Source organism: Coregonus lavaretus (genome assembly GCF_964263955.1).
Source record: "Coregonus lavaretus genome assembly, contig: HAP1_SCAFFOLD_7508, whole genome shotgun sequence".
Classification (NCBI taxonomy): domain Eukaryota; kingdom Metazoa; phylum Chordata; class Actinopteri; order Salmoniformes; family Salmonidae; genus Coregonus; species Coregonus lavaretus.
This window is the reverse complement of record NW_028166681.1, coordinates 1-25,769: the sequence shown is the minus strand read 5'-3', so window position 1 is coordinate 25,769 and position 25,769 is coordinate 1. Positions and strand designations below refer to the sequence as shown.

The window sequence follows — 25,769 nt, the reverse complement described above, 5'->3', positions numbered from 1 at the left end:
ATACTGTGCTATGATTGGTTAAGACCACCCAGGTGGTGAGGTCATTCAAAGATGATCATGGCCAGAGACACATGTACATGCACGTTATAGCTAGTTAATAAAGAGCTACGTTTATAAATATCCTGTCGTCCTGCATTTTATTATTTTGTACAAAGCGTACAAAACAAGACATAACTGTTACCCTTTTTCTGCCTCACTCGTCTGTTTCGCTCCCTTTCTCCGTCTCACTCATATTTTCGTCAACTTTCTCCGTCTCACTCGTATTTTCCTCAGCTTTCTCCGGCACACTCGTCTGTATCTCTCCCTTTCTCCGTCTCATTCGTGTTTCTCACTCGTCTGTTTCGTTCCCTTTCTCCGTCTCATTCGTCTGTTTCTCACTCGTCTGTTTCGTTCCCTTTCTCCGTCTCATTCGTCTGTTTTCGCTCCCTTTGTTTTCTACATATATCGCTATCTTTTTAATCCGACTTTCTTTTCCTTGGTAACTTGCCTCTAAAACTCTCATCTGTCTGCACTGTAGAGTCCCAATGTTTACCGCCAGGAATGCAAAGACTTCATTGGCTGAGTGGTATCACGTGGGATCGCTTAACTCACATGCAATTGGTCGGTGAGTTTCCTCATTCACAAAACGAGTACCGTAAAGACTACAAAAGCTGTGCATATTAAAATAGAAGCGCCCCGTCAGGTTTTAATTCATAATCTTTTGTTTTGGTCCGGGTCCGTATGGGACGGCTTCTGGGTCCGGATCCGGACCGCGGTCCGCCTGTTAGTGACCTATGCCCTATGCGGTGCCTTTCATCAATGCCTACATTTTTAGTGCCTCTAACACATTATTTTGCATCTCACCATAAAACAGCCCTGTATCCAAACTAAACAAGCTGTGACCAACCAATTATGCAAACTTCTCTTTATACTATAGATTTTGATAGTAGATTCACCATAACTTTAGGAACAATTTAGAAACATTACTTACCAATATGATGACTTTCTCCAACTAACCTTCTCTCTGAATGTTCTCCCACCTAAGATTCTAGCCTAATGGCAAGAGGATTATATCTTTTTATGACCCCATGATCCATTATGACATCACTCCAAGATGGCATTCTACTCATCCTCAATGCTTCACTATGTACAACTACAGACTCCCAGTTCATTGTAATGGGACTCTGACAAAGCTGTCATTGCTCACACAGCCACTACATAACAGAGATGTGTTGTGTTCCAATTAAACCAATGATGATTTGTTAGTGAGATCATTGATTATACAGTACTGGCCATTGAAGACGTTTTCTTGAATGATCTACTGCAGTGACTAACTAGCACATAGATTGATCTGCTTTGCAGCAATACATTTTGTGAGAAATGCATTCAATCCCTTTCAACGTCCAAACTTCATGGAATTAACAAAAGCATAATTTTACAATACAGAGAAACTGTTTATGACCTGCTTGACCTCAAACGAGAGTCCCGAGAAATAAGAAAAAAAATTCCTCACGCTAGGGAAGATTTACAAACCACCTCCAGGAGAGTCTAAAGACCTACTGCACCCAATGTACTAGTTACTTTTAGCAACGCAGCTGTATTTACAGTACACACACTAGCGTTGCTTTCAAATGTACTCGGTTGCACAACAACAGTCCGTGGGAAGCCAGAAGTTAAATACAATTCCATTTAAACTTAATGTGCCGGTGGGCAGGGCGGTTGGTCATTATGAGAGGGGTAATTTGAGACAAAATATCTAAAGGATAATATTATTGAACAGACTTTACAAACGTGGGTCTGTTGTAGACCCACTTCCTCTCGGCTTACCTCATGTCAAAATAAAACTCATTTTTTGTCCACACTGTAAACCCTAATAAGTTCACATAACTCAAATTATTTTGTAACAGATTACACAAAAATATTTTAGTGATGTTTTTAAATGTTTTAAGTTTACATAAAATAAAAATTACATTTACAGTTGCCTTAAACTATCTTAATGTTATCTTATAAATATTGATTTTCCTCAACTTATAATTAGGGAGTAATTCACTCAAAATTTTCAATATTTTTCAACTCATATAATGTGGGAAATACACTCAATTTTCAATATTTTTCAACTCATATAATGTGGGAAATACACTCAACATTTTCAATATTCTTCAACTCATATAATGTGTGAAATACACTCAACATTTTCAATATTCTTCAACTCATAATGTGGGACATGCAATCAAAATTAATTCTAAACTGAAATACTGATGTTGGTCCATTACACAATTATAATCAGCGAATAATGTTAGAAAACATGAAAGTGACACCACAGTGACAATTTAACTTTTTTTTTTATTCAACACAATGTGCTTTTAAAAAGGCACGAATCAAAAGGAGCTCAGTCAAAACAAAGTGCTTGTCATAAATTTTTAAAAAAAAGTAAAAGGAAATGACTCCATAAAAACAAAATGTGTTTTAAAGTACATTAAGTGTTAATAGTTCCATATTCTGATAGTGGTCATTGCTACAGAGGGTAGATTCAGTATTTTGGGTCTCCATATCACACTATTCAGTAAACATGATAAAAACTCACAAAGGCTTCATGATAAAATTCAATAAGATTCTAATTATAATCCATCCTCAACAGCAATGACAACTATTAGAATGTGGAGCCATTTAAAACGTTTTGGCACTTACTGTACCTTGAAGGCTGCAACTCACTTTTTTAAAATAAAACATTCAAATAAAAGTACTGGTTTCTACTGTGCCGTACTTCAACTGGCAACATCAAGGTAAGCATTAGGTCACACAACATTAAACATGTATAGTGCATGAATTCAACAGTCGTTTCCCACAAGTACAGTACAAAAACTTGGGCTTGGCAATACGTCAATGTTGTGATATTTATCTATTAACAATCAATGTATTAAATCTGAGGTAGAAGAGGCAAACAGTGTAACATATTAAACATGAGGTAGAAGAGGCAAATTATTACATTTGTAAAGAGGGGAAAAAAACTAAAAACATCCTCAATACTCAGCTCAACAAATAGTCCATTCTGAGTGATTCACTCATTGAACAAATCATTCTTCAGTGTCAGTAGACGGCCTTTCAGTGGTTTGTTGTCCTCAAGACACATCACAACTTTTTGGATAAATGTGAATGTAAGCTCAAGATTCTTTGGGTACTGTAGGTCTAGTGCATAGACATACCCAAAGAGCAGGAGAAATGAGTCAGCCAGGTTTGTGGGACCACTCACAAGTATTTCATCTTCCACGACAATACAGATGCTCTCAGGGCTGAAGAGGGCCGCATCAGTAGTATCATCAGTGACAACTGTCAGGAGAGCCACCGGAGTGTCAGTGAGGTCTGGACCATCTGCTGACTATAAAACACAAATAATACAAAAATGAGTTCAGCCCCTCAAGGATACAAATCATGCTAATGATGTCTAGACATTACGGTCACTTTGCACTTAGACTGCAACTAAGCTACATGTTTAAACTATTTTCTTTACACATGCTTATTATTTTATGTTAGTTTCACACCTACCTGTAAGCATACTTTTTGTTTAGTGGAATTCTTTATACTTACCTTTTCATTTATGTAATTTCTACATGTCAGTTTGCAGAATAACAACTCAAGGAAACTTCATAAACAGTTTCTGGGGGCTATTCCAGAAAGGAGGTTCAACAAACTGAGCCTAACCCTGAACTCAGAGTTGACTTACCCTGTGAAGTGAAACTGAGTTTTCAGTTACAGAACAGCTGATCTGAGTTAGGTAAGTTGACTCAGAGTACGTTAACTCGGAGTTGAGCTTGTGCCTGACGACTAGTAAAAAGCCATCATCAATGGAGCTCCGATAGGGTTATTCACCATGGCAACGGGAGAAAACAGGAAGCAGACATTTTCTGGCTGCGGCTGTTATATAAATCACTGACAGAGTTTCAGATGCAGTCGTCTTTTCATTTTGAATTTAACATCGCTTTATTTTATATTAGCCTTTAAGGAAGTGGTTGAATGTTGTTCAATGTTTTATTTTAGGCTATTTTGTTTTATTTAAAATCGGCTGAAAATGAAATATAAAAACATTTTATCTTATACTCAATGCGGCGACAAACTAGAAACACAGACTTTGAAATTACGTTGTTGGAAAAAATACAATTGGCTATACTGATGGTTTTCACATAACCTGCTTTCTGGAATGCCCCTCTGGTTCTCCTAGAGTTCTTTGAGTGATGTCATGTTTAAGCTGACTGAATAGCTAAGCAAAGGGATTGATAGTGAGGCCAGTACACTTACATTACAGGTCCTGAAAAACTTGGAGGCATTTCAAGCAGGTACACAGGAAGTGCACGAAGGACGAGGGCCCGTCTCATATTTACATCACGTTGTTCCTACATGGACAAAAAATATCCATTACAATAATAATTACACAAATATCAAAAACATTCATTGTACACTAATTATAGTAAAAATGAAAATGTTAAAAGATAAGCAAGTTAGTTATTAACAAGCAAAGCATCAAAGTTGTGTGCTTATAGATCTGCTATTTCTGTTGTTGTTCTTTGTATTTAACAAAGTATTAATAAAGGGTTCAAGTGATCAACTGTTGACCCCACAGTTGAGATAAAAACATTTAGAGAAATAGCAAAAGAATGACTGTGGAAACACATAAAATAAAACCAATTATTAGTGTAACCCTCTCACCAGGCTCGAATTTGACTCTCACGATATTACCTTATTTAGAATATCTGAACAGCATGGGATATTAGGTGAGAAGGACATCTCCAATAAGAATCCCTATTGTAAACTTGCTAGGGTGAATGACAAATAGGGTATTAACTTCAGATAGAATGATTATAGACTTGGTTATTGTTATAAGGATATGCTTTCCCATGCATTAAATGAAACTGAAACAGTAAATGACTCCACCAATACAACAGACATAAGGTTCAAGATCTATATTAATCAAATGTTCAATGTATCACATCAAAAGAAATACAAATTATAAACCCCAATGATTTTTCCACAACCCCATGTCCAAATTATTTGCAAGCTTGCTTAAACCCTGGGCGCGCGTTGGAGCTCATAAAAAAAATGACGACATACATAAAGTCCCGAAGTCCACCACACATTTGTAGTTACTCACTACTTGTAGATAATGCCTCAGCAAAATATAGTAGTTCCGTGCAGGTGTCCTCACAAGATCCACCGCGAACACAGCTATCAATGCAGCCAGTACTCGGTAGCAGCAACAGACATCCGTTGGAAACCCGAACTGATCGTCACAAGCAATTCTCTCCAAGTCTTGCACGATGCTAGGCTAACCTCTAGGATGTCGAATGTCTCCACAATGCGACGGCAGCTTCAGTCTCCACTTGGTCTTTCTTAACTAAATAATAAACACTCTCTTATAGAAATAAAATCAGGATTTCCCTTAAAAAAAACTCTGTAGGTATGGTTTTGTTCTCTCTTTATCGTTTCCTTTGGTCGTTTTTCCTTCACCAACCCCACTAAACGTCTCTCCTCTCTCTTCTTTCAACTTTTCCCTCCCTTTTCTTTCCCGGCAACCAGTCCACTCTCCCATTGGCCACAACTTAACAAGTTAGCTCATTGGTCAAAACTTTAACGAGATACGTGGGAAATTTAAACTTAAAAGTAAACCAACCTATTCACTTGTACATTTTTTTAAAACATTGCTTCAAAAGAAATGCATTAATGACATTACAAATCAGGAGCTATTCGATCACCTTTTAAATATAATACCAATGAATTATAACAAATACACTCTATACTTGGTTTTAGCAATGTATTACATTAGTAACACTATTTCATAATACATCCTACCTGAACTGTTAAAAGGATTTCGAGATGATCTCACAACCACACACTTGAGCCTAGGAAGAAATACAAACACAGGCCTGGTTAGCATCATGATAACACACTCACATTATGTTGTTTAGCATTGTTCGTTTCACGCTAGCACACACGTACACACAGCTCGATAACGTAAAATATTTACTGTGTAAGGCAGACACTTACTGAAATAAGTATACTCACAGTACGCACTTGCATTACCGGCGAACAGCGAAAACTCATGGACCTTCCTCCACCGTCAATGTCCTGGGCAAACATGCATTATGGGAAATGTAGTTCATCCAGGAAACCTGCTGATAACGTTACACCGTTGTAAGATGAAGTAACGTAACGTATTTGTCACATATTTAACAACTTCTAAAGTTACAATTACTTAGATTTTTTAAACTATTTACAACAAATATTCACTGTGCACATTGTACAAATGTATTCCCAGTTCCACATTTAAGACTATCGAAATTCAATTTTTAAAAAAACAACATTAGAGTTACTTACCAAATCAGAGGTGATGATAAGATGGCGCTTAAGAAAACGAAGGCAATAAGACTAATGATAAAAACGGAGGTGGTGGTGGTTTCAAGCGAGCAGCATAAAACTGCGCATTGCAAACAAATTAAAACAAATTAAACTGTGTTCCACATCCACACGGGCGGCCCAAACATCCCCGCATCAAAGCAAATTCAAGATGGCTGACTCAGCTTTCCTGAGGGAGAGATGACCCACCAACCAGAACGTCATGACGTCGATAACGTCATGACACTACCTAAACTTTTTTGAGCGTTCCACACAAATTACCTATAAAATATTGAGCCCTCTTCAATTAAAGTGGCATAAATCTCAACAGAGCTCAACACTTTATAGTTTGGTCAACTGCATAACGACATTTGACTGTTATGACCTTATTACTTATGAGCTAGTACAACTGTTTGGGATTACAGTGCACCTATGGCACAAAATCAAGGACTATAAGTGCTGGATAGAACATAGACTTAGATAGACATGGCATCATTGTATCTGTCCCATTATGGCGTCTGTGAGAGCACGGGCACTGCCATTAAGGCCATCTCCATTTTGAAGTAGTCAATTTTCTTCTACTACTACTTTTATGAGTTGGTAAACAAACTGAAAGGGTGCATACTGCCACCTGGAGTGTGTTGTTTGAACAGATATAATGCCAAGGTTGGCGATTTACTGCCACCTGTAGTTATGGAATGTTTGCTCACAAGTAGAATTCATTGGCTGATCCCTCTTGGTGACCTGGATGGAATTCTGTGATCCTTCCTTAACCCCTAGGAAGTCCCATCCAGTTCACTACTTAAAAATGGTGAAAGTCCTCAATGGTGCTGTCCATGCTAAAACGATCAGGCTTTTGGCCACTAGAGTCTCGACCTATCTCTATTGGATAGAAGTAGTAGGCCTAACATGAAAGTGAAATAATAATGGTCCGTTTGAGTGTCATTCTGACGTTTTTAAAATACATAACACTTATTTAATTGTATTTATTTTACAAATATACACATAGGCCTACAATCATATTAATTGTATTTTATTTTATTGAAATATTTGCTCTCTGAACAAGCTCATCTCAAAGCCTCTTTCTCTAGCACCAAAATTGGAATACGTCGTGACGTCAAGCGTAATTTCAGCCCGTCCCCTTTTGGTGAATGGAGAATCCGCTATCCAATTGTGGCAGTCGAAAACAGCAACATTGTTTCCTTGTGTAGAGAATGGGTCTCAGTAACCCGATAAATTACTAAAGAAATGCTTAGATTAAGATAACATTGATACGCTCTCTAAGTCACCTAGTGCGGTGACTTATTGGTGAAGACATGGAAAAACAACCGAGGTTATTGGCATCCCAACTCCTCCTGAAAAACAGAGTCTTCGAAGTATTGTTAAACCGTGTGATTCTGACATGGAAAGAGATTCCGGCCAATAAAAAACGCGTTTCAAGCAGTATACATCACCCGTTCAAAGTCGGTAAGTGTCAAAAGATAAACTGGGTATTAAGTGCAAAGATATATGCTACTAATATATTCCGACTGAGACATCTAGGGACAGATAGGTGATTTATAGCCTATAGTATGTTCTCTTTGTTGGATATATTCGCTATCCACATTCGCGTAAACACGTAACGTGCGCATTCACAATTCTCTGGATCTTAGTCTCAAAATATATAAATGTTTTGTTGCCTGCCCCTAACCTTTTTGCTGATGAAAGACAATACATTATTGTTATTGTCAACGAATGACATGGTATGTTAAAGCCTAAATTAGGCGTAGATGTAAAGGGCACTCTATAGGCCTATCTGAAACAGACAACAAGGACAGTTTAGTGCAGTCTTTTGTTTTTATTTTATAGATGCATTTGTATCATAGCAGCGAGACTATCCATTGCCCAGAACTTAGTTTTGAAAGCAAGCCAATTCTGAGTTGTTGAATGTTTGACAGCTGGGCCGCGGAATGCGGCGGCGGCCCTGGCTTGGGTAGATTCACTATGTCGGGTCAATTGGATGTTACGCGATTTGTTCTTGGAGTTTGCAATCACCTCATACGGTAGGCCTAATAACCGCTATAGCGCTTGCACGGTAGCCTTCATGTTGTCAGTCTATTCCCACTGCATTTAAACGCACAAAGCATCATACTTATAGGCTGTTCATTATGTGTTAGTCTTTATTATAGGCTAATTAGATTAAACGTTATTTATTGATGAAATTGTAATTATAGCCTACTAGGTTACATGAGCCAACATGTCTGAATGGTAGATGCTACATAGGCTGCGTTTACTTACACAGGCAGCCCAATTCTGAGCTTTGTTTCCACTAATTGGTCTTTTGACCCTAAACATCAGATATTTTCACTTAGATATTTTTCAGGTCAAAAGACCAATTAGTGAAAAGAGATCAGAATTGGGCTGCCTGTGTAAACGCAGCCATAGTACCACATCCCTTGTCACCCAAGATTCAGATGAGGAGCAAACATAGAGACAGAAGACTCCTCTTTGTGTCTGTGACATTATAGTGTCTAACAACATGGCCAGTGCCATTAAGGCTATCTCCATTTTAAAGTAGTCATTTTTCTTCTTCATGATTGGCTGATCCGTCCAGATGACCTGATTGGACATGACTCCAACAGGGTCACCAGGAGAGATCATGAAGTGGAAGACCCACCCAGTTGACTACATGGTGGAAGCCCTCAATGGCGCTGCCCATGCTAATATGGCCTTTTAGTCACTATCATTCTCTATGGGAGCATAACATATCCACATGGTGACGTATGGAATGTGTTTATGTTTGACATTTGAGTCATTTAGCAGACGCTCTTATCCAGAGTGACTTACAGAAGCAATTAGGGTTAAATGCCTTGCTCAAGTGTACATCGACAAAGGTTTCACCTAGTCGGCTCAAGGATTTTAACCAGCGACCTTTCGGTTACTGGCTCAATGCTCTTAACCGCTAGGCTACCTGCCAGCACTGTTCAACTCAGTATGGTCTGTTGAATTGAATGTGGCTTTAGGCCTACCTCCCATGAAAGCAGGCCTAAATGGAAATTGACTCTACTAAATGCCTTTTGGATATTCAAAGCGTCTTGTTGTGGTGAATTCAAAAGCATAGCCTACATTAGAGATATGAGGGAAGAAAGCGGGTCCACGCTCCTTATGGTCAATGATAGGCCTCGTTGAATCTATAGGAACCCACAGACAATTATGTCGTCAAACAATTTAGCTTTCCGAGTCAAGAAATCAACAATATAACATGTTTGATGCTAATTTGGATATTTAATAACATATATAGAAAATGTTGAAGGAATTGTATGAGTTTATCCCATAGTCTGATAGCAGCCTCGTTTATTATTTATTAATACCCTTGAAGTAGCTCGAACAGTATCACCTTTTCAGTTTAGCCGATCGTTTTCACAGTTTGAGTTGCACTCTTTTCTGCGGCCTAATTCTGAAGTAGACCATGTGCCATTCAGATTCTCTCATTCTAACAATGGACAGGACACCCTCATCAAAAGCAAACATGCCCATCACTTTCACTGTCAAGAGATGGAGGAAGGCCTAGCACGGGTCTTCCACAATGTAGTTCCTGGCAAATGTTTCCATCAGATGTTTTTGTAATGTTTCAAACAGTCCAATGCAAACATGGGAGCCCATCTATATTCGTATAATGATGAACAGTGAACACTGAATCAGAGCGCAGAAGGGCATTCACTCATGATGTCACTCACTACACTATGATGGATAAGGGCCTGCTGTTCTGTTGACATTTTCCCACTGCTTGCTTGGCACTTTGACATTTCCATGGAGGGCTAATGCTAGCTAGTCTGATTTGGTGTCCTGCATGGCAGGCCCATGACCTACCAAGGGTTTGAATTTCTCCCACTCCTCATCACCCAACCCACCTCTCTTTCTGTGGCTGTTATTAGCCAAACCAGTACACTAGTTGCACAACTAGGAAAGATCCGGCTAGTGTTTTGAGTGGCATAGGAAAACAGTGACTAGTATTTTCCAGAGCAGCTCCATACAATATGGCTTGTACAGTATGTTGTGTTGACCTACCCTTGTTGCGAGGAGCTAATGCAGTCGAGTTATGTTCAATAAGTCATTGGGGTCAACCTTGGGGTTCAGTTTGAACAACAGGGGTATAAGGAGGAAAGTCATGAAGAATGGCTGAATGTGTGTGGTGTGTCAGTATATAGATTATCAAGAGTATCTTCAAACATTCCAAATATCAATCGTATTGATCTTCTCATTCAATTGAGAAACTGTCAAATGAGAACATATGGTTTAGGTTCAAACTAGGTAGGAAGGCCTTGATGAGTACAGTTTGTCTGTGATGACTCAGGCTGGTATTCAGCTAAAGCAGCTTGTAAACCTTTTTATTGTATGTCTCGCGCTAACGGAAGTCGGTAAACATCGGTATTTACAGACCTTTTTATTCATAGCTCGGCTTATTCTGTGACTATGCAGTTGTCCATTGTCAGACTTGTATGATGTACTCTGAGTATACCAAACATTAGGAACACCTTCCTAATATTGCGTTGCATCCCCCCCCCGAATGGCACACATACACAATCCATGTCTCAAGGCTTAAAAATCATTCTTTAACTTGTCTCCTCCCCTTCATCTACACTGATTGAAGTAGTTTTAACAGGTGACATCAATAAGGGATCATAGCTTTCACCTGGTCAGTCTGTCATGGAAAGAACAGGTGTTCTTAATGTTTTGTATACTCCGTGTTTATCACCAGAAAAATGGTTTTGCATATTAATAAACCATGACCCAAGGAGTTGATAACAACATGGGCCAACTAAGTATCTGAGAATCAAGTGTGTTATGTAGCATTTAGGCCTGGGATCAAATATGGTATGACTAACCTAAAATAACCATTATAATGTCCTCGGCTACAAATGACCAATAGTGTACATTCAGCAGGCCAATGTTAAGATCTATATATCTTACAGTGACATTGTTATAGCTGTAAGTTGTCATACCAAAATGAAATTATCCTGTCATACTTATGTAATGGCTTCCCATGTGGACAGTATATCTGCCTAGAGATAAAACAGATTAGTGACCTCCCTGTATCGTGTTAGTTCATTTGGATGCCTGCTATCTGCCATCTTTCATCTTGAGGCTGTCAAAGGTCTCTTCATTTATTTCAGAATGGATGGGCTTTGGAGTCGAGCCTATTCATTTCAGGAGCTGAAAAAATACCATTAAATTCTGAGATATCTGAAGGACAAAAGTCCTGAAAATGAGCAATCACAAGCAGCGTTGTTAAAATAATCATCTCTCCAGATGAAAGGGTAATAGAGTCTTTGATAAAATAACATTATTTATTTTTTCTTAGACTTAAAGGGTAAAATAATTTCTACGCATTTCTTATAAGATTATTATTTTCCATTCTCTAGCTGAAAGGGATCAAATGACGCAAGACCTTATCTCGGAGTAGAAATTGCTTGATCGAACGCTGGCTCCACTACTGTCTTCAGTGCCAAAATCTGCTGCATCTGAGAGAAACGTACGTTGAACTAAGACAGAGGAAGAGGTAAAGAGAGATGCCCAACTCTGCTGAATATTTTTTATATATATATATTTTTGGCCCACCAAGCAAGGAGTTTTTGTATGGAGGTCAATGAGTGTCGAATTTGGGCAACAAAGAAATGAATGGCTTATTTGCTACGTGAGGTTTATTTGATTGAATAGACGTTTCATAATAAGTAGGACACATAACATCCCTGCAACTTTGAGGAAAAACACTTATCGGAGTTGTCTCAAGATGGATATGCATATTCATGGTATGAGTCTAGTAGCATAGCATCTCTCCATTGAATACAGTCGGTTGACGTCAACAACCCTCATCGAATATTGAAAAAAAGTATTTAAATAATTAATTTATCCACCAATTCAAAGAAAGGATAGGCGGGAGCTAGACAGCCCGCTGTGACACTTTGTGGACAACGACTCACATTGTTAGGGCGTAGAGACACGTATTTTGTCAGTATATCCATAACCTTTGACTAAGAGAAGAGAAACGCTCTAAGAGAAACACTTGTTGAACTTTGAACTCCCCTGGCTAAATTGTGAAGCAAGCCAATGTAGGACCTTTTAAAGGTTTCATTCTGCTGAAGAGATACAGTATGTCAATATTGCTGTGTGAAAAAAGTGTTTGCTCATCTTGATGCAAACCACAATAACTCCACTGTTCCCATTCCAGGTTTCTGTTTTCCTAAGTTCCTGCACCGAGGCAAAGGAGAGTCAGGTAGGAGGAGCACTCTTACCACAATGTGGTCAAAGAGTTGGGCTACATACAGTGAGCTCCAAAAGTGTTGGGACAGTGACACATTAGTTTTTGTTTTGGCTCTGTACTCCAGCACTTTGGATTTGAAATTATACAATGACTGAGGTTAAAGTGCAGACTGTCTGCTTTAATTTGAGGGTATTTTCATCCATATCGGGTGAACTTTATGTACATAGTCCCCCCATTGTATGGGACCAAAAGTATTTGGACAAATTCACTTATGTGTATTAAAGTAGTCAAAAGTTTAGTATTTTTTTCCATATTCCTAGCACACAATAATTACATCGAGAGTCACTATTATTGTAAATAAGAATATAATGTTTCTAAACACTTCTACATTCATGTGGATGCTACCATGGTTATAGATAGTCCTGAATGAGTCGTGAATAAAGATGAGTGAGAAAGTTGGACACATTACAATAACAAGGTTAGCATTTTTTGAGGAGGTTGATATTTATGCCTCTAACTTTCTCATCAATATTCACGATTCATTCAGGATTATCCATAGTCATGTTAGCATCAACATTAATGTAGTGTTTAGAAACATATTCTATTCTTATTTACAACAAAAGTGTCTCCAAAATAACACAATACATTATTTACTATTCATTTCTATTGGGCACAACATAATCTGAAACACAACCAAAACAAACAGCAAATACAACCAACAAGTTTGTAGCATGACAAGCTTGATGTCATCATTTGTTCTAGGAATATGGGGCCATATAAGTGAATTCATCCCAATACCTTTGGTCCCCTAAAATAGGGGGACAATGTACAAAAAGTATTGTAATGTCTAGATGATTTACCCGATATGGATGAAAATACCCTCAAATTAAAGCTGACAGTCTGCATCATTTGTATAATTTTGAAATCCAAAGTGCTGGAGTACAGAGCCAAAACAACAAAAAATTTGTCACTGTCCCAATACTTTTGGAGCTCACTGTACGTCCACTAGAGTGACTAGTTTGAAATGATTTTGCCAGCTGTATTTGATGGGGTTCCCTTTGTCAATCAATGTTCCTCTATCTCTGATCAGATTTAGAAGACAGAAAAGTTGGAGAGATTAAATGAAACCCATTTGCTATGAGGTTGGCTAAACTTGAAATCTATATATTAGCTGGCTACTCACTAGCACGTGGGCTTGTGCTTGAGAGATTGTTTATGAGACCGATGTTAATTATTAGTGAATATGCATTATGCATGGTTCTGTTGAAATTTGTAACAAAAAGGGCATTTTTAAATACAGACCTGAAAGCCAGATAAGTGATTATTGCAAAAAAGCAGGTACAACTATTTTGATCAAATAATTAAATGATTAGTGGGTCTTATGGTTATGGAAGGCATATATTCAGCCTAAGTATAATTTCACAAGCTCATTCGATTATTGCTGACTGTTTTAAATGCAGTATATTTGGCCATTTAATTGTACAACAAAGCTTATTTAGAGAACATTTTTTTTAAATCGAGATATATATTGTGAATCGCCAATAAGTTCGAAAAAATCGAGACATGAGTTTTAGGCCATATCGCCCAGCCCTAGAGGAGATGCATTGTAAATGTGTGTTCTGTGTAGTGTAATATACACTGCTCAAAAAAATAAAGGGAACACTTAAACAACACAATGTAACTCTAAGTCAATCACACTTCTGTGAAATCAAACTGTCCACTTAGGAAGCAACACTGATTGACAATAAATGTCACATGCTGTTGTGCAAATGGAATATACAACAGGTGGAAATTATAGGCAATTAGCAAGACACCCCCAATAAAGGACTGGTTTTGCAGGTGGTGACCACAGACCACTTCTCAGTTCCTATGCTTCCTGGCTGATGTTTTGGTCACTTTTGAATGCTGGCGGTGCTTTCACTCTAGTGGTAGCATGAGACGGAGTCTACAACCCACACAAGTGGCTCAGGTAGTGCAGCTCATCCAGGATGGCACATCAATGCGAGCTGTGGCAAGAAGGTTTGCTGTGTCTGTCAGCGTAGTGTCCAGAGCATGGAGGCGCTACCAGGAGACAGGCCAGTACATCAGGAGACGTGGAGGAGGGCAACAACCCAGCAGCAGGACTGCTACCTCCGCCTTTGTACAAGGAGGTGCAGGAGGAGCACTGCCAGAGCCCTGCAAAATGACCTCCAGCAGGCCACATGTGCATGTGTCTGCTCAAACGGTCAGAAACAGACTCCATGAGGGTGGTATGAGGGCCCGACATCCACAGGTGGGGGTTGTGCTTACAGCCCAACACCGTGCAGGATGTTTGGCATTTGCCAGAGAACACCAAGATTGACAAATTTGCTACTGGCGCCCTGTGCTCTTCACAGATGAAAGCAGGTTCACACTGAGCACATGTGACAGACATGACAGAGTCTGGAGATGCCGTGGAGAACGTTCTGCTGCCTGCAACATCCTCCAGCATGACCGGTGGGTCAGTCATGGTGTGGGGTGGCATTTCTTTGGGGGCCGCACAGCCCTCCATGTGCTCGCCAGAGGTAGCCTGACTGCCATTAGGTACCGAGATGAGATCCTCAGACCCCTTGTGAGACCATATGCTGGTGCGGTTGGCCCTGTGTTCCTTCTAATGCAAGACAATGCTAGACCTCATGTGGCTGGAGTGTGTCAGCAGTTCCTGCAAGAGGAAGGCATTGATGCTATGGACTGGCCCGCCCGTTCCCCAGACCTGAATCCAATTGAGCACATCTGGGACATCATGTCTCGCTCCATCCACCATGCCACGTTGCACCACAGACTGTCCAGGAGTTGGCGGATGCTTTACTCCAGGTCTGGGAGGAGATCCCTCAGGAGACCATCCGCCACCTCACCAGGAGCATGCCCAGGCGTTGTAGGGGGGTCATACAGGCACGTGGAGGCCACACACACCACTGAGCCTCATTTTGACTTGTTTTAAGGACATTACATCAAAGTTGGATCAGCCTGTAGTCTGGTTTTCCACTTTAATGTTGAGGGTGACTCCAAATCCAGACCTCCATGGGTTGATAAATTTGATTTCCATTGATCATTTTTGTGTGATTTTGTTGTCAGCACATTCAACTATGTAAAGAAAAAAGTATTTAATAAGATTATTTAATTCATTCAGATCTAGGATGTGTTATTTTAGTGTTCCCTTTATTTTTTTGAGCAGTGTATTTTTTGCTATGTCTTCTAACTTGGAATCATTGGATCTGGGGGTGGACATTGAGGTTGAATGCTCATGACTTAAAAATGAGCTGATGCTTTGCAGTGCAGTGTTTTCACAATACCAGAATTTTGACTTCGATACCAGGTTTAGTATCACAATACTCAATACCATCATGATACCACAGCAATCGTTGTGCATCTTTTGAGTTCAATATCATGACATTTTGAATTTCTTTACATCAAAATTTTTCAGAGACAGCCATGTATACATTACTGAATCAATTATACAATCATGCAATCAATTTGACTTTGTTTTTACCAACTACATATATAACGGTAATAATTTATTTGAATGGTAAATCTCTATTGATAAATTGGGTAAATAGGTGTGTGCATGCATTGAGTTATTGAGCTTGTTTTGTCTGATTTTTAAGGGGCTACAGATGACAAACAATTTGTTTCCCTTCCATTTAGGACTTATTTTAGGGTACTGATCAACAACATTTGCATTGAAGTAGCTTCTTTTATAAAAATGTGCGCTGTCTCTTTAACCAGTAACGACGTCATTTGCAAGGCAGTCAGTTCGCTGATAATCTTTGGTAGAGATGTGAGAGAGAACGAATAAGTGAATGAATAAAGTTTGTGGTGGCAGTCAGCTTTGAAATCGGCATATTTTACGTTATGGTTTGCATATTATCATAAACAAAGTGCTAGGCTAGTACCGAAAGTAAAACTATTTTTTTTATTACTGTAGTGTTTTTCATGTTCTAGCATTGAAAAAGTACTGAAGTTTCGGTATACCGTGGAACACTAATGCAGTGTATGTTTAACAGCTACAATTTGCTGAGTCATCACATTTGATGTATGGTTTTCATTTGGCCTCTCCGTACCTCCACCGAGGTAGCAATGCCATCTGTTGTTAACAACCGGTAGCAAACAGAACAATGAAACTCATGTTTCCTGTTGCCAATTTGCTTCATATCACATTTTTATTGGTTGTGTACACTTAGTTTGCAGATGTTATCGCACGTGCAGCGAAATGCTTGTGTTTCCAGCTCCAACAGTGCAGTATATCTAACAATACAAATCGATACACACAAATCCAAAAAAGAAAGAAATTAAGAAATATCAGAATGAGCAGTGTGTTTATGTATGTGTGTGTATATATATATATATATATATATATATATATATATATATATATATATATATATATATATATATATATATATATATATATATATATATATATATATATATATATATATATATATATATATATATATATATATATATATATATATATATATATATATATATATATATATATATATATATATATATACACACACACACACACACACACACACACACACACACACACACACACACACACACACAGTGGGGGGAAAAAAGTATTTAGTCAGCCACCAATTGTGCAAATTCGCCCCATATTTTTTTCTCATTTTGTCTGTCATAGTTGACGTGTACCTATGATGATGATGAAAATTACAGGCCTCTCTCATCTTTTTAAGTGGGAGAACTTGCACAATTGGTGGTTGACTAACTTTTTTTCCCCCACTGTATATATATGTGTGTGTGTGTGTGTGTGTATATATATGTATATATGTGTGCGTGTGTACAAAACATTAGGAACACCTGCTCTTTTCATGACAGACTGACCAGGTGAAAGCTATGATCCCTTATTGATGTCAATTGTTAAATCCACTTTAATCAGTGTAGATGACGGGTAGGAGACAGGTTAAAGAATAATTTGTAAGCCTTGACAATTGAGACATAGATTGTGTATGTATGCCATTCAGAGAGTGAATGTGCAAGACAAAATATTTAAGTGCTTTTGAATGGGGTATGGTAGTAGGTGCCAGATGCGCTGGTTTGAGTGTGTCAAGAATTGCAATGCTGCTGGGTTTTTCACGCTCAACAGTTTCCCGTGTGTATCGACAATGGTCCATCACCCAAAGGACATCCAGCCAACTTGACACAACTGTGGGAAGTATTGTAGTCAATGTGGGCCAGCATCCATGTGGAATGAATTGAGGCTTTTCTGAGGGCAAAATGGGGTGCAACTCAATATTAGGAAGGTGTTCCATCTCTCAACCCGCTCTACTGCAGCCCTGTTGAAGAGGATGGGGCGTGCTCGCCCCCCACCCATTTCCTGTTGTCCACCATCAGCTCCTTGGTCTTACTGACATTGAGGGAGAGGTTGTTGTCCCGGCACCACACTGCCAGGTCACCTTCTCCCTGTCTCATCGTCGCCGGTGATCAGGCCTACCACTGAGGTGTCGTCAGCAAAATTGACAATGGTGTTGGAGTCATGCGTGGCCATGCAGTCGTGAGTGAACAGGGAGTACAGGATGGGACGAAGCACACACCCCTGTGGGGACCCCATGTTGAGGGTCAGAGTGGCGTAGGTGATGTTTCCATCCTCACCACCTGGGGTCGGCCCGTCAGGAAGTCCAGGATCCAGTTGCAGAGGGAGTTGTTCAGTCCCAGGGTCCTAAGCTTGGTGACGAGCTTGGAGGGGACAATCATGTTGAACGCTGAGCTGTCGTCAATGAACAGCATTCTCACATACAGTTGAAGTCGGAAGTTTACATACACTTAGGTTGGAGTCATTAAAACTTGTTTTTCAACCACTCCACAAATTTCTTGTTAACAAACTATAGTTTTGGCAAGTCGGTTAGGACATCTACTTTGAGTATGACACAAGTAATATTTCCAACAATTGTTTACAGACAGATTATTTCACTTATAATTCACTGTATCACAATTCCGGTGGGTCAGAAGTTTAAATACACTAAGTTGACTGTGCCTTTAAACAGCTTGGAAAATTCCAGAAAATGATGTCATGGCTTTATAAGTTTCTGATAGGCTAATTGACATCATTTGAGTCAATTGGAGGTGTACCTGTGGATGTATTTCAAGGCCTACCTTCAAACTCAGTGCCTCTTTGCTTGACATCATGGGCAAATCAAAAGAAATCAGCCAAGACCTTAGAAAATAAATTGCAGACCTCCACAAGTCTGGTTCATCCTTGGGAGCAATTTCCAAACGCCTGAAGGTACCACGTTCATCTGTACAAACAATAGTACGCAAGTATAAACACCATGGGACCACGCAGCCGTCATACCGCTCAGGAAGGAGACGTGTTCTGTCTCCTAGAGATGAACGTACTTTGGTGCGAAAAGTGCAAATCAATCCCAGAACAACAGCAAAGGACCTTGTGAAGATGCTGGAGGAAACAGGTACAAAAGTATCTATATCCACAGTAAAACTAGTCCTACATCGACATAAACTGAAAGGCCACTCAGCAAGGAAGAAGCCACTGCTCCAAAACCGCCATAAAAAAGCCAGACTACGGTTTGCAACTGCACATGGGGACAAAGATCATACTTTTTGTGATGAAACAAATAAAGAACTGTTTGGCCATAATGACCATCGTTATGTTTGGAGGAAAAAGGGGGTGCCTTGCAAGCCGAAGAACATCATCCCAACCGTGAAGCACGGGGGTGGCAGCATCATGCTGTGGGGGTGCTTTGCTGCAGGAGGGACTGGTGCACTTCACAAAATAGATGGCATCATGAGGAAGGAAAATGATGTGGATATATTGAAGCAACATCTCAAGACATCAGACAGGAAGTTAAAGCTTGGTCGCAAATGGGTCTTCCAAATGGACAATGACCCCAAGCATACTTCCAAAGTTGTGGCAAAATGGCTTAAGGACAACAAATTCAAGGTATTGGAGTGGCCATCACAAAGCCCTGTCCTCTAGAGAACATTTGTGGGCAGAACTGAAAAAGCGTGTGCGAGCAAGGAGACATACAAACCTGACTGTTACACCAGCTCTGTCAGGAGGAATGGGCCTAAATTCACCCAACTTATTGTGGGAAACTTGTGGAAGGCTACCCGAAACGTTTGACCCAAGTTAAACAATTTAAAGGCAATGCTACCAAATACTAATTGAGTGTATGTAAACTTTTGACCCACTGGGAATGTGATGAAAGAAATAAAAGCTGAAATAAATAATTCTCTCTACTATTATTCTGACATTTCACATTCTTAAAATAAAGTGGTGATCCTAACTGACCTAAGACAGGGAATTTTTACTAGGATTAAATGTCAGGAATTGTGAAAAACAGAGTTTTTAAATGTAAATAATAATAATAATATGCCATTTAGCAGACGCTTTTATCCAAAGCGACTTACAGTCATGCGTGCATACATTTTTACGTATGGGTGGTCCCGGGGATCGAACCCACTACCCTGGCGTTACAAGCGCCATGCTCTACCAATTGAGCTACAGAGGACCACGTATTTGGCTAAGGTGTATGTAAACTTCTGACTTCAACTGTATGAGAGGAGTAGTGCAAGATATGTAAACGATAATAATGTTTACATAGTGTTCAATTTCTTAAAGTGGCCAGTGATTTCAATAGGCAGCAGCAGCCTCTAATGTGCTAGTGATTGCTATTTAACAGTCTGATGGCCATGAGATAGAAGCTGTTTTTCATTCTCTCGGTCCCAGCTTTGATGCACCTGTACTGACCTCACCTTCTGGATGATAGCGGGGTGAACAGGCAGTGGCTCGGGTGGTTGATGTCCTTGATGATCTTAAGTAACAGCCTACCTGTTGGCTCTTAGTCGCTGTAGCCTTTCCTTGCCTTTAACTTTTAATTCCATCTTCCATTGATTTAGATATCTCTTAACTTTTGCCACACACTGAGGCTCTATGACTGTAGCCTGTTGGCGCTTTCATGCCTTATGATTGGCCAACAACAAACTACACGTGCCACTCTCCTGAAAAGCAACAGCAGCAGCATAAATTATACAAGCGCTCGCTCTCACGCTCTCTCTCTCTCCCTGCAGCAGTCTCGTATGGGTCCTTCCGTACATGTCAGTTAAAATTACACATACCCAAGAGTAAGACCCATCATCATCAGATCCGACCCAGACCGTGACATTAGTAAGAATTCTGGATCCGGACCCTCTCGGGTATTCGGGTACAGGTGGATCCGTGAAGACCTCTACCTCAACTTGTTGAGCCAAGTCACTGCACAATACCTCTCCTCCAAGTCAATGCAGCATACCTCTCCTCCAATACACTGCAGCATACCTCTCCTCCAAGACACTGCAGCATACCTCTCCTCCAAGACACTGCACCATACCTCTCCTCCAAGACACTGCACCATACCTCTCCTCCAAGACACTGCACCATACCTCTCCTCCAAGACACTGCACCATACCTCTCCTCCAAGACACTGCACCATACCTCTCCTCCAAGACACTGCACCATACCTCTCCTCCAAGACACTGCACCATACCTCTCCTCCAAGACACTGCACCATACCTCTCCTCCAAGACACTGCACCATACCTCTCCTCCAAGTCACTGCACCATACCTCTCCTCTGTAGTGGCCTTTATTTACCCTCCTTAGCCAATGGGGTTGTTGGCACCTCCAGAAATGGTGGTCTTTTATCAAAGACTATATGACAATGTCACAGTAGGGACATGTCATTAACATGAACATGTGTATGGTTGAGAGGGATGAGGCAAAAGAGATGGCAAATAGGTCTGGCTGTACAACCAATTGGCAAATGTACTGCAAATTGAGATATAATTTGACTAAACTGAATACTCTGAAACAAAGATGAATGACAAAGAATTATAGTAAAAAGCTTTGGAGCACCTTAAATGGAATTTTGGGCAAAAAGGCAAACTCTGCTCCTTCATTAATTGAATCAGATGGCTCATTCATCACAAAACCCACTGATATTGACAACTACTTTAATGATTTTTTTCATTGGCATGATTAGAAAACTTAGGCATGACAAGCCAGCAACAAACGCTGACACTACACATCCAAGTATATCTGACCAAATTATGAAAGACGAGCATTGTAATTTTGAATTACGTAAAGTAAGTGTGGAAGAGGTGAATGTTTTTGTCTGTCTATCAACAATGACAAGCCACTGTGGTCTGACAACTTGGATGGAAATTTACTGAGGATAATAGCGGACGATATTGCCACTCCTATTTGCCATATCTTCAATTTAAGCCTACTAAAAAGTGTTTGCCCTCAGGCCTGGAGGGAAGCAAAAGTTATTCACCTACCTAAGAATAGTAAAGCCCCCTTAACATCTTAAGGATCTGACCCTTTTTTCAATTGTTGCTTAAAATGACATACCCAAATCTAACTGCCTGTAGCTCAGGACCTCAAGGATATGCATATTCTTGATACCATTTGAAAGGAAACACTTTGAAGTTTGTGGAAATGTGAAATTAATGTAGGAGCATATAACATATTAGATCTGGTAAAAGATAATACAAACAAAAAACATGCGTTTTCTATTTGTATCTTTTTTCATCAATGCAAGAGAAAGGCCACAATATAATATTGCAGTTTAGGCACAATTTAGATTTTGGCCACTAGATGGCCGCAATGTGTGTGTGCAAAGTTTCAGATTGATCCAGTGAAGCATTGCAATACTGGACTATTTTGTATCAAGTCTTCCCAAATGTGCCGAATTGGTCAATTGATACATTTTCAAGTACATAACTATAGAGAACATACAAAAAGGATATGGTAATACAAAATGTAAGTTTACACACTCTCAGGAATGTCATACATGATGGATCATTAGCCTATACACTAATTTTCACACATCTAGATGGCCGGGCGGGGTGGGTGTGAAATCAGAGACAGCAAGGGTTCAAACTGTGGAACCCAGTTCCTACATTTGAATATAAAAATGGATTTTATCAAACAAAACTATGCTACATTTTATCTCTGGGACCCGCAGGATGACAAATCAGAGCAAGATTACTGAATGTAAGTACATTATTTACCTTCAGAGGTGAATGTATCAAACCAGTTGCCATGATAATTTTGTTGTTGTTGTGTACTCTCCTCAAACAATAGCATGGTATTTTTTCACTGTAATAGCTACTGTAAATTGGACAGTGCCGTTAGATTAACAATAATTTAAGTGTTCTGCCCATATAAGACATATCTATGTCCTGGAAAGTTTGCTGTTTCTTACAACAGTCATGCTAATCACATTAGCACACGTTAGCTCAACCGTCCCATATACAGAACACTGATCCCGTAGAGGTTAACTGGCTCAAATAGCCAACCAATCAGCCTGTTACCAACCCTTAGTACACTTTTGGTAAAAATGGTGTTTGACCAGATACAATGCTATTTTACAGTAAACAAATTGACAACAGAATTTCAGCACGCATATTGGCAAGGACATTCAACAAGCACAGCACTTACACAAATGACTGATGATTGGCTGAGAGAAATTGGTGATAAAAAGATTGGGGGGGCTGTTTTGTTAGACTTTTGACATTATCAATCATAGTCTGCTGCTGGAAAAATGTGTGTGTTATGGCTTTACACCCCCTGCTATATTGTGGATAAAGAGTTACCTGTCTAAAAGAACAGAGGGTGTTCTTTAATGGAAGCGCCTCCAACAAAATCCAGGTAGAATCAGGAATTCCCCAGGGCAGCTGTCTAGGCCCCTTACTTTTTTCAATCTTTACTAACGACAGGCCACTGGCTTTGAGTAAAGCCAGTGTGTCTATGTATGCGGATGACTCAACACTATACATGTCAGCTACCACAGTGACTGAAATGACAGCAACACTTAACAAAGAGCTGCAGTTAGTTTCAGAATGGGTGGCATGGAATAAGTTCGTCCTAAATATTTCAAAAGCATTGTATTTGGGACAAATCATTCACTAAACCCTAAACCTCAACTAAATCTTGTAATGGAAAATGTGGAAATTGAGCAAGTTGAGGAGACTAAACTGCTTGGAGTAACCCTGGATTGTAAACTGTCATGGTCAAAACATATTGATACAACATTAGCTAGGATGGGTAGAAGTCTGTATAATAAAGCGCTGCTCTGCATTCTTAACAGCACTATCAACAAGGCAGGTCCTACAGGCCCTAGTTTTGTCGCACCTGGACTACTGTTCAGTCGTGTGGTCAGGTGCCACAAAGAGGGACAAAGTGGAGGAGAGATTGACTTCATCACTACTTGTATTTCTACTGAGCTGTTTGTTTGAACTACTGGCACACAGCTCGGACACCGATGCATACCCCACAAGACATGCCACTAGAGGTCTCTTCACAATACCCAAGTCCAGAACAGACTATGGGAGGTGCACAGTACTACATAGAGTCATGACTACATGGAACTCTATTCCACATCAAGTAACTCATGCCAGCAGTAAAATTAGATTTAAAAAACAGATCATGGAACAGTGGGGACTGTGAAGCAACGCAAACATAGACACATGCAAACAAACACACGATTACATACGCACTATACACACATGTACACATGGATTTTGTGTTATAGATATGTGGTAGTATAGTAGAGGCCTGAGGGCACACACTTAATATGTTGTGAAATCTTTTATGAATGTATTGTAATGTTTTTAAAATGTATAACTGCCTTAATTTTGCTGGACCCCAAGAAGAGTAGCTGCTGCCAAGGCAGCAGCTAATGGGGATCCATAATAAATACAAATACAAATGGATCATAGACGGGTCGTAGACAGGTCTTGGTAGCTGAAAAGTGACTTCTCAGTCGACACACAAACTGCATTCGAGGTCAGCTTGATGGGTTGGGGTATGCAGTTAGATAGCAGGCAGAAATAAAACAGTATTTTATTATAATGTCACTCTTATGGCCTCTGTATGGTGCCACACCAGGCCATTGTATATGCATTAATGATTGATCAGCACAGAAGTAATTCATTCTTCCCTGATTTCCTATAGAGCTTTTATAGAACTGCACTGGCACAAAATCTAAATGAATTCAGACTCGGATCATGATAATGACTTCAGGAAAAGGGTGGTAATAACAGGCACCATTAGTGTAGGAGTTGCCCTAACAATATGGTATTGGTCTATAGTGATAGATTTAATCTTTCTCCAAATGAGCTCCCCTTCCATTATCCATCAGTAGTGCTTTCTATGGCAGGAGTGGTCAACAGCTATACAACACTAATGGTTCTCCCCCTCCCTGCCTTCTCTCAGCCCAATACTAGCTCCACCCTAATGCTGAAATCAAACCGTTAATAGTCCATTAAAGCTCCAATCTCATCACATTAACTTTATTAGCATGAAGCTATCCAAGCTGTAATTGATACAGCCAGCCAAGTTTGGTTGGGTAGGTCAAAAAGGGCTTGAGATCCTGGCACCATAGTTCTCTCTCTCTGTGTGTGTGTGTGTGTGTGTGTGTGTTTGCTTTCCCTTTCTCCAAGAAATGAATGTATAAAGGATAAACCTCTGGTTCCTACCACATTGTGACAGATTGATTTGGTGTGTTTAACAGGTACCAGCCACAGCGTGTCCGTGTCTGAGATCCTAGCAGTCCGGGAGCTCGATGTGGACGGCGGGACGAAAGATGATGGCAGGTGGCAGAAAATGCCCCAGAAACTGACTGAGGCCTATCCATATGCATTCACAGGTAGGAGTTGTTGGTAATCTAGAGCAATCTACAGATATTGGATTCAATATATAGGGTGTTCACCCATAAAATGTTGAATTAATTCAAGGTTTATACAAGTATGTCCATTCAATAGAGAATTGCATCAGAAAAACGATAGTCCAAGCCCCATGTCTCTACCATATACAGAGCCTTCAGAAAGTATTCATAACCCTTGACTTATTCCACATTTTGTTTTTACAGCCTGAATTCAAAATAGATTAAAATAAAAACAAATCTCACCCATCTACACACAATTCCCCATAATGGCAAAATGAAAACATGTTTTTAGAAATTGTTGCAAAATAAATAAAAATGAAATACATAGATCTCATTTACATAAGTATTCACACCCCTCAGTCAGTACTTTGTAGAAGCACCTTTGGCAGCAATTACAGCTATGAGCCTTTCTGGGTAAGTCTCTTAAGCGCTTTCCACACCTGGATTGTGC

General features: G+C 39.7%; 2 long non-coding RNA genes across 4 annotated transcripts; one reads left to right on the top strand and one right to left on the bottom strand.

The window, feature by feature from the left end:
- Nucleotides 1–2,418: 2,418 nt before the first annotated feature.
- On the bottom strand, nucleotides 2,419–6,238 carry LOC311113882. Of its 2 annotated transcripts, none has more exons than XR_014611055.1 (4): nucleotides 6,034–6,238; nucleotides 5,123–5,870; nucleotides 4,273–4,367; nucleotides 2,419–3,355 (listed from the first exon to the last, which is right to left on the bottom strand). It is a non-coding gene; the product is annotated as an uncharacterized lncRNA (long non-coding RNA). The 2 variants fall into 2 exon arrangements; XR_014611056.1 differs by having other exon boundaries at nucleotides 6,043–6,238.
- Nucleotides 6,239–7,497: 1,259 nt separating this feature from the next.
- LOC311113881 lies at nucleotides 7,498–25,746 on the top strand. Of its 2 annotated transcripts, XR_014611054.1 has the most exons (4): nucleotides 7,815–7,830; nucleotides 11,766–11,902; nucleotides 12,572–12,616; nucleotides 25,166–25,746. It is a non-coding gene; the product is annotated as an uncharacterized lncRNA (long non-coding RNA). The 2 variants fall into 2 exon arrangements; XR_014611053.1 differs by lacking the exon at nucleotides 11,766–11,902 and having other exon boundaries at nucleotides 7,498–7,830.
- The last annotated feature ends 23 nt before the right edge of the window (nucleotides 25,747–25,769 follow it).